The sequence below is a fragment of the Cyprinus carpio genome, chromosome B2 (genome assembly GCF_018340385.1).
Source record: "Cyprinus carpio isolate SPL01 chromosome B2, ASM1834038v1, whole genome shotgun sequence".
Lineage (NCBI taxonomy): Eukaryota > Metazoa > Chordata > Actinopteri > Cypriniformes > Cyprinidae > Cyprinus > Cyprinus carpio.
In genome coordinates, this window is record NC_056598.1 from 3131276 (window position 1) to 3146359 (window position 15084).

General features: G+C 36.6%; 1 pseudogene; it reads left to right on the top strand.

The window, feature by feature from the left end:
- Positions 1 to 1299: 1299 nt before the first annotated feature.
- LOC122136354 lies at positions 1300 to 5721 on the top strand (annotated as a pseudogene).
- The last annotated feature ends 9363 nt before the right edge of the window (positions 5722 to 15084 follow it).

Sequence of the window (15084 nt, forward strand, 5' to 3'; positions counted from 1 at the left end):
GCCCCATGTTAACAAACAAAGAAAAATAGGTTATACAACAACCATCGAGCTCTAGTACACGAATGCTACATTTGCAATTATATACTACAGCTTGCAGAAAACTTTTTACATTTATTAATTCCTTTGTAGTGTACATCTTAGATGATTTTAATCTAGTAACCTAGAGATCGTCTGAAATGCACAATATGATTTAAAGGACAGTTTCAGTTTTTATAATATTTCACACTGCAAAGACTTCTAATGGTCTCAAAATGGGCTTACGTTTTTCTTTTTTTCTGTTTTCTTCTTTAATCAACTGTTTTCTTTGGCTGACTTAGGTTTAGCTGTTATAGATGCGATGGGTTACTGTTGAAAACGTTGTTTTGTGCTGTGTGGAAAATATCTAGTTAATAACATTAAATTTTTGGTAAGACCCAGGAAATTATTTATTTTATTTAGACAACACTTTAACTTGGTTTTTAATTAGTGTTCTGCTCCATTTACTATAGAAATTAGTATTTTTTTTATTACTTTGTGATTGGCAGAAAATCCCTCAGCTTCTGCATCTTGTAGATGAATACTGATGAGTAATAATCTGCCTCTTATAGCACCATATATTGTTTATTTACATTCAGCTATGAAATGCATGTCTTTTTGTTTCTACGCTCTTAAAAATTAATGTTAGAAAAAAAAAAATGTGTACAACCTGATTTCATAGAAGAATTACAGAGTTCCTTAATGAACCAAAATGTACTGGTTGTTGTAAATGTAAAGAGCATTTTAATCTCATATATATAGTAAGGGATATATTTGCATTCTATGACATTAGGAGCCTCATAAATATTTTAGTGATTAGGCTTTTAAATGGAAATATGCATGATTGAATTTAATAATTTGGAATAACACCCTGGTGTTCCAGTTTATCCCTGAACAGCTTGAAAAAATGGATTTGGAGGAGATGCATGGATTATAACGAACACAAGCCTGACAGGCAGTGACCTCATGTATCGTTCACTGTAGCTGTAAAGATGACCAAAATCCCAGAATTCTAGCTAAATGAAAACTCTTTTGCCCCTACGGCCAGTTCGGATGGACGAGAGCATCTGCTGTGAGAGGACAAATGTGTCTCAAATAGCAAGCCATTGGCCATGTCCTTTTACAGAGTTCCTCTTTGTATTTAGCACCTTTCTGGGACAAAAGGGGGCAGGACATACCTGTCACCCCGAGGATAAAGTGCCCTCTGGCAGCATGGAGTCCTGTACCCCAGAGTGTGTCTGACCCTGTGCTGTCTCCGTCCCTCTGTGTTGCATCGTAAACCATCACCATGGCACCCAAGAAGAAGGAAGAGCCCAAACCAGTAGCTGCACCCAGCCCCAGAGTCCTGAGCCCCCCAAGGAGCCAGAGTTTAACCCAGCTGAAGTCAAGGGACTAAACTCTAACTTGTTGAGATCCACTGCACAGAGATGGACTTAGTCAGGGACAACTGCAACTCATCAGTGGCTTGCACCTTAATGCATTTAGATGCCAACGAATGGAAATGGAAATAGAACTTCCAATTTAAATATTGTGAACATTTTAGACTAAAAAAACTGCTGTTCAGGTGCATTTCTATCAAACTGAAATATGGTGTCTAGTCTGACTAATGTCAATGTAGCCGCTGGTCCGTTTGGTTTACACTGAGCAATGTGTCTTCTGTTTCCCTGTTAATTATGATTGAAGACCAAGAGAAAAGGAAAATGTAGTTAGTGCTATCATTCCGTGCTACTTCTGACCAAAGACTTCAAGGCACTTTCTTGCAATCAATTGGCCACTGTTTGTTGTATTAATTCTAGCTTGCAAAGTTCTTCATTGGCATTGATGGTTTCATAAAGAAACCTTTAAGATACATGGAAATCTTTATATTGCATAAAGTGTTCATTTAGAATATTAAAATGTGCTTCACGCTGTTTAGGCTCACTGAAAGGTTCTTTTAGGAAACAAACATGGTTCTTCTATGGCATCACTGCGAAAACTCTGTTTTAAAGAATGTCTAGTATCTTGATAACAGTCTACTATGTCTACTGAAGTGGCCCTGGTGACAAATGTTTACCTTCTCACAGACAACTGTTTACGCTCTTGTTGCTTTCATTGATGTCCATGAGCTATTTTAAGCAACTTTAGAGATGCCATTTAATGAAGAGGGTGTAATGCACCCAAAAGAACCAAACTGCAGAATCATTGGCTAAGCATCTACAAATGCTGTCTTCCACCGTCACTGCTTGGCAGTGTGTTTGTGCACATATTTGTTTTAATCTGCAGAGCTCAGAATTGATTTAAAAAGCCATTTTGCTTGAACTAAACCATTGTCAGTGTTTGTTTGGCTATCTATGTCTGAGAATTCGGCATTCTGTATTTCCCAAATCAAAGTGTTTTAGCAACTTGCAGAAGTTCCACATATTTAAATGCAAAACATATAAATACAACATAATACCCAGTGGCGTATCACTTTCCAAACCTTTAGTTTTTTTTGCAGGTCAAGAAATATTTGGATTTCCTAGTGTAATTGTGGAAAATTGACAGGAAAGCTCAAGTTTCAGAGGAGATATTTTAGTGGTCAACATTGCCACTCTACACCCCATTTTCCATAGTCTAAAGGTTTTGGGGGTTAGGTGAGGCCATAATACATGTTCCAAACCATTGAGGTTTAGGCCACACACAATGGGATTTTGATTACGCTGCTCCAGAATGGACCACCCAAACTTATGGAACTGTTCATTCAGAATCCTTCACAGATTCACGATTTCTAAAGATTTTGTTGAAGACATAAAGCACGGCATTCAGCTAGAACAGATGCAGCATGTCTAATGAGCTCTGATTACTGAGAATCATCATTTATGGTAACTATAATTTCCTGAGTCCAGTGGAATTGTCTTTGTGATGTTTCGGTGGACAAATATGCATTAACAATCTGCATTAAGGATTCAGCATCTATGGACAAAATACAAAGGTATGTCTTTGAAAATGTCGTTGCATTTGTTATGTTGTAAAGTAACGGTTTCATTATTTGGCATGTTCCCATTTCTTAAGGCCATAAAAAGCATCTTGTCAGTGTCATGCATTTGCAGCCCTGCAATCGCTGTCTGAGTCTGCTAACCCTGACTGACAACGTTGCGGTATAATGACAAAGGGGTATTGATTTACACCCGCAGGGCCACATGCATCCTCTGGCTCAAGGTTGCTCATAAATTCTTTTTGAACAATGAGTCACAGGACAAACAGGATTGAGTTTGAGTAACCAGAGCCGGGGTGAGTGTGCAGACATTTGTCAGCCGGGTGTGTGTCCCGGAGGATGGGTCAGGCCCTGAAAGACAAATAGCATCTAAACAATTAATAATCACATTTTCAACATGCAGTAGTCTTGTATGTGTTTATTAAACTTCAGTGTTATGCATGATTATTTTATTATTGATGATTTTTTATTATTATTATTATTATCTCTTGGCAGATCGAATTCACTGCTGAGCAGATTGAGGGTAAGTGAGATTTTCAGAATTACTTTAGCTTTAAAAGGATAATTACAGAAAATAACGCTGTAATTACACTGCTATTGTGTGCACTCCAAATAAACAAATAAATAAATAAAATATGATTCAGCCTTTTTTTCTATGGTATTATTTACTTGTAGTAAAAATGCCTAAAAAAAATAATAAAAAAACTTTTTAGATTTTAGATTTATGCTTGATACAAGAAGCAAAAAAAAACAAGTTCAGGAAATTTTATTCAAATTATTTTTTTCAAAACAAGTCTTAATGCCTTATGCAATTTGCTTTTATATAATTTTCATGGTTATTGTTAAATGCCATAGCGAAAATAATACTATAATTTTATATTACTGTCTATATACCTATAAAAAAAATCAATGCATAAAAATGTCTTTGTATGAGTCAGCGCCTTACAATGCCAATTAATATATCATTTCAAAACACAATTTGTAGTAGAAAATTTATGTTTTATACATTACAGTTATAAGTGATATATTATCGAAAGTTTCAAAGTAATGTCCATATGGCAGAAATACCCACAGTTTTAAGATTATACCAATCATGCCGTTAGTTTTGATGTTGGTAACCAAGCAGTCGACGGTAGCCATTGACTTTATTTATTTTTTTCCACAATATGGAACTCAGTGGCTACCGTCAACATTCTGCCAATATCCTCCTTTGTGTTGAACAGAAGAAGAAATTCATACAGGGGTCACCGCAGCAGATCATTCACATAGTTTTGATTTTGGCCAAAAGTGAAGGAATGGAATATAAAAAAGTAAAAGAAAGAAAAACTCAACGCTGTAATTTTCCAGGACAGAGATCTAACAGAGACTTCAAACTGTCAGTGCTCTAAAGCATGGGCATCATACAGCTTTAATGTCTGTTGGGAGTGTGAGAAACTCAAGTCCGACTGTCTTTTTCTCTGCAGATTTCCAAGGATTGCGTTCCAGCTGTTTGACAGGACGCCAACCAACGAGATGAAAATCACCTACGCTCATGTGTGGTGATCTGATCCGGCTTTGGGTCAGAACCCCACCAACGCTGAAGTTATGCACGTGTTAGGCGCACCCAAACAACGAAGCTGAAGGTGAGACCAAATCTGTCCCTCGGACCTTTCACCGTCTATTAATGTGAAATGAAACATCCTCTCTCAAATGCCTAGAGAGCCGAACGTTGTTCAGGGCCCGTACATGCCACACAGATTCATTCTTCCTTCTTTATTGGCAGAAATGCAAGTGAAGATGCTTGATTTTGATCAGTTCCTGCCCCATTCATCAACACATCTGCAAGGCCAAAGACAGCGGCACCTTTGAAGACTTTGTTGAGGGCCTGAGATGTGTTCGACAACTGAGGGCAATGGGAACAGTGATGGGTGCTGAACCAGACACGTCCTCGCTACCCTGGGTAAGCTTCAACATCTGAAATAATTATCATAAACTAATTTAATTCTTTTGTATTCGCAAATTCCTGTGCTAAATTCTTGGAAGTACTTTTTTTAGCATTAAGATTGGGTTCTATCACTGTAAAATCAAGATATACCATTATAGTTTTGAATGCATTAGCATCAGACTAGCAACTGACACTTTAGCTAATCACACCCCGAATGGTCACAAGAAAACCAGCCTGCATACATGCAGAGCACTGTGAAACTTGTGAAACAATGTCTTCTCTGTAGGAGAGAAGATGAAGGAAGATGATGGTTGAGCAGCTGATGGCTGGCAGGAGGATGCGAATGGCTGTTATAAACTACGAAGGTGAGTTTGTACACACTTTTTACACCTCCATCATCACCTGCTGTTCAGGCTGTTTCATTCAGTGACAGTGTGTCCAGTTAATATGTAAATCAACTCAACATCTGTCATCACACGACTGATGCACATCACACTTCATGTCATTATGCAGTATGAGAAGTGATGCTTGAGAACAAAATATTTGATCTCTAATCAAGAATGAGATAGTTTTTTCTTTACCTCTAGATGGCAGTGTTCTCCTCATCTAGTAGTTTTTTTGAATTTGGATGACTACTGGGCTCAGAATAGTATAAACTAAATATGCATTTCACGAATATGTGAGTATTGTTATTTTTATTTTTTTCCCCCCACAGCTTTTGTAAAGCACATCATGGCTGGCTGAACAGGTACAACAAACCACTCTTTTCCCACTTTGTCTTCAATGCATTATTGATTAGTCTATTTATCCTTTTGATATGTTGTTTCAGTGTGCCTTCAGAAAAATCACTAAGGTGTTTAATTCAAATCATTTCATTCTGTGAAAGCACTGTAATTTTTTCTTTTTTGGAGTGTTTTTTATTTTATTTTTCCTTTTCTTCAGATGATCAAAGACAATTCAAATGAGGATACAACAGAATGTGATTTATATCATCGTTATGCTTTTTTTTTTTTTTTTTTTTTTTTAATAAAGCCCACACAGGTGTTTCCTGCCATTGGTCCACTGTCCTCACTGTCTCCGACTCTCTCTCAAACGTACCTTTTTTGTGTGGCTCCTCAGTCTGTTACGCCTAAATGATTCCTTCATCATAACTGTTCATCAATACAAAAAAAAAAAAAAAAGTTTAATAAATATGTCACACTTGGTTTAAACAGCGCTCCTCTCTCTGAATCCTTTTCACTAAAATAATAGTCTATAGCAGCCTGTGTGTTGATAAGAAAAAAAAAAAAAAACATATACTGGCTTGGTATGTTTTGATGCATGGCTGCTGGTTTGAGCTGGTCTAGATTAGATAGATAGATAGATAGATAGATAGATAGATAGATAGATAGATAGATAGATAGATATAGATAGATATATAGATAGATAGATAGATAAGATAGATGTGTTCTGTGGTGTTGTACTGTCTGAAAAAAAAATATTTTCAGTAACTGCACAAGGCAACATTACATTCCAGCATTTGATTTTCTTCTTCTTCTTCTTCTTTCTTCTTCTCACTCTTTCAGTCTATGCACTGTTTTCAATCACGGTCTTCCGCATGTGCCGGGCCCAGTGGTGATATTCTCATTTTCTGTAGCAGAGGACTTTTCACGTCTACCCTTGTTTTAAACACCCTTGTATGTTAACTTGCACTAACAGGACGGACCCTGTCTCCCACACTCCAGCGAGGCGTGAAGTAATGGGGGTGTTCCATTATCCTGCCCCTGCGCTCTTACATCTCATACACTTTACATTGATGTCATAAAAAAGAAGAAAAAAAAGATATATTAGAAGTTTTTGAAATGTGCTAGAGAAAGAGAGAACTTTTGGGCTTTTAACTTTTAAAACACTTTATTTTACCATCGCATCACAAAGAAAGTTTAATAATCAACAACAATAAATACATATACAATACAATATAGCTTTTGAGAACTCAAAAACAAAGCCATCAAACTTGTGTTTCAATAAATGCACAGCAGCTAAACAGATGAGTTTTGAGTCTGGATTTAAATGTGGCTAGTGTTTTAGCACATCTCGGATCTCTTCTGGATGCTGGTTCCAACTGCTGAGCAGCAATAATAGCTAAAAGCACACTCCCCGTTGTTTTGTGTGAACCCTTGGTATTTCTAACTGACTAACGATCCTAATGATCTGAGTGCTCTGTTAGGTTTATATTCAGTGAGCATATCTGCAATGTATTTTGGTCCTAGGTCATTGAGTGATTTATAAATGAGTAAAACTACTTTAAAATCAATCCTGAATATAACTGGAAGCCAGTGTAAGGACCTGAGGACTGGTGTGATATGCTCAAATTTTCTGGTTCTAGTCGAATTCTGGCAGCAGCGTTCTGGATGAGCGTCAGCTGTCTAATGGTCTTCTTGGGAAGGCCGGTGAGGAGACCATTACAGTAGTCCACCCTGCTGGTGTGAAAAAGGCATGAACATGTTCTCCAAGTCTTGACTGAAACAAAACATCCAATTCTCGCGGCAATGTTTTATGTGTCTGTCTTCTCTAATTTAGCCACTAGATGGCAGACATGCATCATACACAAACTAGAGACTCCAGAAACTGCAATTTTTATTGTCAAAAAATGAAAAATGGTCAAATATTCTGCTTGAAACGTGATTTTCCCTGCATTAAGTAATAAGTTTAGGCACGTGGCCCCATAGATAAATTTTCCCCACAGTCATGCCTGCTTTTTATGCTTTCAAAAACAAGTTGAAATAAAACAAGATCACATAATAAAACAACCATAATAGATTGATCATAATAGATTATTGCTCATGTTTACACCCTTTATGGGTCAGAAATGTGTCAGGGTTTAAGCAACGACTGCCTGATGATTTTGTACAGCTAGAATCCACTGCCAGGATGCTCTGGAAAGGACTAACAATGTGCCTGGGGGGCTTTTTACAAAACAGTGACCAACTTCAAAATATAGATGGTGTATTCATTAGTGAGTTCTGTGCATGAGAGCCTTGTTGCATCAAACACACAAAAGTGTGCCGGCCTTTCTGGCTCATTCCTGTGATTTTCACAGCTTAGTTCCCATTATGTCAGACCTCAGCTGCTCCTCTGTGATCAAGGGCACTGGCATTTTCACTCAAAGTCGGCACATCATGTTCAAAGCACATGGAAGTGTCCTTCACGGCTTTGGTCTTCGGTTGATAACCAGTTTTTAATATGGAATATGACATGCTATTAAATGAACAAAGGCCTGGATTTGTAACTTGTGCAGATAAAACAATGCTGGCAATGCTTGGGACTTTGTATTTGAGGAAGTGTATCTGGCAAATGGGGGATTATTAGCAGCACAGATTTATGCCACAGTTTTCAATTCTCTGCTTTAGTAGATATAAAAGTATTCTAAAAATGTCCGTCTGGCTAGGCGTTAGCCCTTCTTTCTTGAGGCCTTGCAGGATTACAGTGAATAAATGCTTTTGTCAATGGAAGTTGTGCATCAGGGAAAAACAGATCATGTACAGACAAAATGCATGTGTTTTACAGGTAACATAATTAAAAATGTACCATTTTGACTCATAATTTCAATGACAGGCCTTGTCTGGCCCCAACCAAATGTCATTTTCTTGATCAGTTTCACCTCAAATGTGTAAATATTTATTTTAATTAAATCAAAAAAAACAATGCAAACAATATCAATGTACTTAACATTGTTGACAGGCAATTAATATACTCCTTGACAATAGGTCACTGGAGATCAAATACAGAAACAAATATTGTTCAAAATGTCCACTGCAGAAGAAAGTGACATGATGCTGGTCACATGGTTTTAGTTTTAATTTCCAGGGTGTTTGTTGAATTGATTTGACAGTTTTTGTAGACATGAGTAAAACAAAATATTTTTTATTCAAAAGACATTAAAATTTAAACAATGTCTTTTTTCTAAAGTATTTTTGATTGTAGAAACAACTATTAATAATATAGATCATGTTAACATTTTTAAATTCAGTTATTATTTTTAAACTCAATGCAAAAAAAAAAGCAGACTTTGCAATAACTGTTAAACCTACTTTAAGGTCCATTTAAAGGCAATTTAATAAACTGAAATACAGTGTGTCTAAAATACATGCATACATCTCTCTTAATTAGTAAAAAAAAAAAAAAAAAAAAATAAAAAACCTTTCTAAAGCAAAATTGTATAGAAATAAAAATAATAATTATCACCAATGGGCATGAAATGAACACTACAAATAACTCATAACAAAACTGCTGATTAGATGATTTAACCAACATTGTAAAGGACAGTTTACAGGTCAAATTAGTCTTTTACCTCACCTTCACGTCATGTTCATACTCTTTGCGCTAAAAATTCACCATGCCAGGTTATGGACATCCAAGACACCAAAACGTATAACGAAACATGTTCCAAATGTTAATAGTTTTGAAGTGCGTAGTGATTGGATTAGAGAGATTATCTGTCGCGTGTGCTGAGGTGTAAAAAACAAATCATAAATAAGCATAGAACATAAATGCTATCTTGGTTCTTAGACTGAGATTTGGGATTTGGCCAAAATGTTTTAAGTCTGTATGAGACTAAGCCTGTCTCTGGTCTGTCATATTACAAAACTGTACCCAGATGTCAGTGATGTCATTGAGCTTTTGCTCTGCACTGCAGTCTGGGTCTCATCAGTTAATCCACTAGAGTTTTTAATCTATCCAGTTGGGTTTTTGCGTGTATTGTTGGGTCACTGGGGATGAATCTTTCTCCAGGCAATGCCGTGGCCTTCTGCTACTAAAATAGCTTCATACTCCTGTTTATACTGGGGCTTACACACTGTCAGGGAATGCTGTATCTAGCCATGGATGACCTGGATGCTATTGCATCAGATAACAAAATATCAAACAAGTGGCCCCTGTATAATTCCTTCCTCAGAACTTACATTATCTGAACATTTTGCGATGACACGCCCAAAAGGTGTTAATTTTTTAGCTGTACAGTAAGAATCTCCAGTTTCCCCCTCAAAAAGCCTCTCACAACATTAGCTTGCTCTATTATTTTTTCTATTCTCTTTGTTTTCTTTTTATTTATTATATAATAATAATAAACCTTGCTACATTGTACTGTGTTAATGCTAACTGGGACTTTGCCATAGCACTTACATATCATTGCTCTTTTTTGTTGATTTTGATTGCTTCCATTTGTTCTCATTTAAAAGTCACGCTTTGGATAAAAGCGTTTGGTTAAATGACGAAAATGTAATATAATTCCATTATGGCTAAATTTTGCCAACCAGAAAGTGTTCAAATATCCAATAAACTTCTCAGTGTCTTATAAACCCCACTACGTGTTATGCAGAGCCGGCCCAAGCCACTAAGGGACCTTTGCATTGCAGAGGGCCCCCTAGAGTCACTGCTAGCTAGTGGGTGAAAAAAAAAAAAATCATACATCAAAGTTACATAAAATAAATAAATAAATAAAAAGAAATGGGCCTACAGCGCATCTTTATCACGCATCATGATAAGCTACAGTTGTTATCTATTTAGTTCTTTATTATGGCGAGTTCCCCGCGAATCTTGACCCGGACTGACCCCTAATGACTGTCACTCGTCACCTGGTCAGTGTCCTGTCATCAGTTACTCCTCCGACGTCGACGATGTCTGACAAGAATGAAAATATCTTTCTGGCCATGAAAAACGACAAAAGAAGAGGCTGGAAGAAGAGACGAAGCAAGAAGATACGTACGTAAACCTGTAGGCCTGGATACATCTGTCAGTCCTAAAAGTCTTATAGTGGGATGCAACACTTACAGGGGGAGGGTGTTTGTGAGGTTTTGCACTTGTGTTCTCCGACTATCGCGTGCAGCCGTGCACCGAGCGCAAAACCGCACAAACACCCTCTTCCCCTGTCGGTGATTGGTTGAAACCTATTTGTTTTGGTTTTGAGTGGTTGGTGAAACCATTTGTTTTTTGTGTTGCCAGATCTCAGAGCCTAGGCTGCCTACAGAACGCGTTTTTCAGAGACGGCTAGCGGATCGTTAGGAAAGAATTATGATGAATGTGATCATTTATGTTAGGAGCCTTTTTTGGGCCTGAAATCGCTGGACTATACAACCTTGAATTCAATTTTTTTTGTTTTTTAGCAAATTACTTTTTTCCAAGGAGACCATGTATGCATGTGCGCGCACAACACAAATAACACACAATTTTGGATTTTAATAGTGTTCTATTGAAATGTTACCTAATTCTTATTATTGTTACTATTAATCTTGTTTGTGGTGTTTTGAGATGTTGTTATTTTTGTTTATTTGGGAAAATTCAAACATTTAAATGTTCTATTTATTATTTATTTTATAATATATATTTATTTAAATGTTATTTCTACTTGCTACTGTTTCATTTAAATTCTATATAGTAGCTGTTGTTTGTGCCTCTTACACTCTGGTGTCAATTAAAAATGTTTCTTTGATGGTCAGTGAAAATCACTTTTATCAGTCTTTTTTATTCAGCAAGTTCATCAGTGTGTGTTCCTCTGCACTGCACTACCATTATCAGCTCAGTGGTGTCATATTTTTCCTGTTAGACATCAAACATGAACTCAACTCAAGAACTCAAGGTCTTTTATTGTCATTCTGTCAATGTCTTGCCACATAATAATGAAAATACCTTACTCAGGACCACATCGTCAAAAAGATAATTAACATACAGCATACATAGAATAATTAAAACATATTTTAATAGACTAAAAATGTAAAATAACATAGTAAATATAATATGTACAGTATAGATATAAGGTAGTCATTGCTGCTTTCTCTTTAGGCCTTACTTAAAATGGTCAAATGCAGGCCTCCAACCAAAATTTGCTTAGGGGCCCCCAAAGGTCAAGCGGCCGGCTCTGGTGATATGTCTGAAGTGTATTTAAAAGCATTCACCACTTGCTTTTATACGGTTACAGAACATGGCTGGCATTCACAACTTAATGCCTGTAGTTGTCACAAGCCATTAAATATGTCAAATGTCCTATTAATGGTGAGTGAAAAGGTGAATGAAGGATGAATTCATGCTCCATTTCCTTTTCTGGCCAAGAAAACTTGCACAGAGAAATCAGCTAGGAATTACATAACATGACACTTGTCCCTCCCAGTATACATCAGTGTCTAGCATCTGGATGTGATCGTTCTTATTATTTTTTTCAATGTATTTTTACAATCCAGTATGAATATCCATGTTGATTCTGGTCCAATTGTTATTATTGTCAAGGGGTGTCAAGATGCATTGGATTGGGTTGCGTACAAAAGTGTAAAATTGTGAGATTGTTGAATGGATTTGGTACAGTCATCTGAGATCCAGTTGTGACCCTGGAGCACAAAGCAGTCTTAGTCACTGGGGTATAGTTTGTAGCAAAAAACCCTGTGTTTGGGTCAAAATTAACGATTTTTTCTTTTATGGCCAAAAATCATTCAGGATGTTGATTAAAGATCATGTTCCGATTAAGATATTTTGTAGATTTCCTACCATAAATGTGATCAAAACTTAATTTTTGATTAGTAATATGCATTGCTAAGACAACTTCATTTGGACAACTTTAAAGATGATTTTTCTCAGGATTTTTGTTTTTTTTTTTTTTTTTTTGCATTCTCAGCATTCCAGATTTATCAAAAAGTTGTATCTCAGACAAATATTGTCCAAATTAATCCTAATAAACCATACATCAATGAAAATCGTATTTATTCACTTTCAGATTATGTATAAATCTCAATTTCGAAAAAAAAAAAAAAATAGTTTTGTGGTCCAGGGTCACAATTTTTGATTTGAGGTCACAGTGGTAGATGTACACTTTATGTTTCTTAGAAGAATGACAATTGTTTCTGTTTGGTGACAGTCTGGCAATTGTGCTGAATTTCAGAGCATAATATCATGTGTGACAATTATTTGCATTTTATGCAGTTCTTGTATTTGGGATTGTAGTTGTATCATTATCGCGAGAACAGAAAGGATCGGTGCCAGAGAGATGTAAGTGAGCATGTGGTTGAGAGTTGTTAAAGTTGACAAAGCATCAACAAAGTCTGATTATTGAATCGAACAACACAACATAAATGGTGACAAGGATGAACACTTCACAGAACGACTAGGATTATCGTTGAGTGTACATAAATAAAAGTAGAAATAGGTTAGTTTTTTTTCTCTATTTTACAAAAGCTCAACATTTTGGTGTTATTGTGAGTGTAGATAAATAAAAGCAGAAAAAAAGGCATTTTTTTATTTTCTCTATTTTACAAAAGTGCACCTCCATGTCATGCAGTAAGCGTGATAATACTCCTCACACTTCTCATAAACACTTGATAAGAAAAGCTATAGCACATATTGATCTAAATTAACGATCATAGTGAACCGCCATATAGCCAGCCCTACTCCTTTGCCCATGAGAGATCATGTGAGAGATCTTTGTCCTGTTCTCCTACACTATAATATCTGAGAAGCAGCCGCTTGGCACATTTGGCCATCAATGCACAGAGACCGAAGGCTCTGGTTTGAGACTGTAAAATAGCAAGTAAATATATCCTCAGTGCTTTTTGATGTCATAATTGCCTTGTCATATTGACTCACATATTCCAAAATGCTTTGTTTAGTGAATTTTAGGTGGACTGCATAAAAAATCTTTGGGAACTGACTTTATCGTTATCTAACTAATCTATAGGCTACGTTTTTAAATTTCATCACAAAAAACAAAAATTTTATGAAAAATTGTAATTAAATTGTGATTGAAAAATAAAAATGTTACAAAAAATTGAGTGGGTGAAAGGTGAAAGAGCAGCTTACACAAAACTGAAACAACAAAATGCTGATCTGAAAAGAGCAACAGCCCGACAGTGTGTTACAGATGTGACTGACACACGATAAAGCAGATGACTAGTGGTGCAAAATCATCAACCTGCTGCATTGCAAAAAAAAAACTGGGCATTATGCAACGTGTTTTGCAAAAAGAAAAACAATTCACAGGGAGCATAACAGTTTGACAAATATAATGGCCAAAGACAAGTCAGACCACAAAGACCAAACCAGTAAGAGCAGTATAACCAACAATTCTGTTTCTGATGGACATTTGTGTATGTCAGTTGATCCAAAAGGAAAAGTGACCATAAGAGTTACTGACAAAATTGAAGATGGGCGTAGATACAGGAAGTGGAAGAAAATTTAATTGAGAAGACTGTATCAAAGATTGGGTTTGCACAAAGAGTTTGAACTAAAACAAACCAAGATACAATTATCATGCATAATTCACAGACTCACCCTCTTCACTGTGTGGGATTTTTTTGAACTTCAGTTTGATGGAAGGGTAAATGACACAAAAGATTATATTTTTTGTAATCCAAAGGAAATGTAGAGCCGCTGTTGGGAAGACAGTCCGGCGTTTGACTTAAAGATTCCGAATCCTGCTGACCAGGGTCAGACCAATTGAAAAGTTCATCGTGAAAGATTTTGAAACTGGAGACTGAATATCAGTCTTTGTTTTAAGGACTGGGACAAATTACGGTTACAGCCATAAAATATCTGTGAATGAAAAGGTATGCACCTGTAGCTTCATGCTTTAAGGAGAGTACCTTACCTAATGGCAGAGGCTGTAATCAGGAACTGGATGAATGCCTGGAAGCCTGGAATCATAGAGGAAGTGCACAAAGATCTGAGTGGGTGTCCAACATTCTTCCTCATTCCAAAAAAAAAAAAAATGACTTTGTGTGAGATCTGAGAGAAGTCTGAGAGAAGCAGTGGTAAGAGAAAGACAACCGGGTACCAACAATAGCCCAGTATACTGCAAGCGATGCAGGGAGGCAAAGGTGTTTGTAAAAACTGGATTCCCACAAAGGCTTTGGCAAGTCGGTCTAGCACCTGAATCCTGACAAATTACCACATTCATTACACACAGAAGATGTATATCGGCTTTAAGAAGGTTCCATTCGAATTGTCCACTGCTCCTGAAGCCTACCAGAAAAGCCATGGATTCTGATGTTATGTGGAATGCTAGGTGTGGTGTGCTACATGGATGACGTGGTCATATTTGCTGAAAAATGAAAAGAAGCTGGAACAAAGACTGAGAAAATATTTTCAAAGAGTTCCAAAAAAAGGGACTGACATTAAACAAGGATAAACTGTTTCTTTGGACTTAAGCTGAGTGAGATTTTAGGTTAGGTTGTCA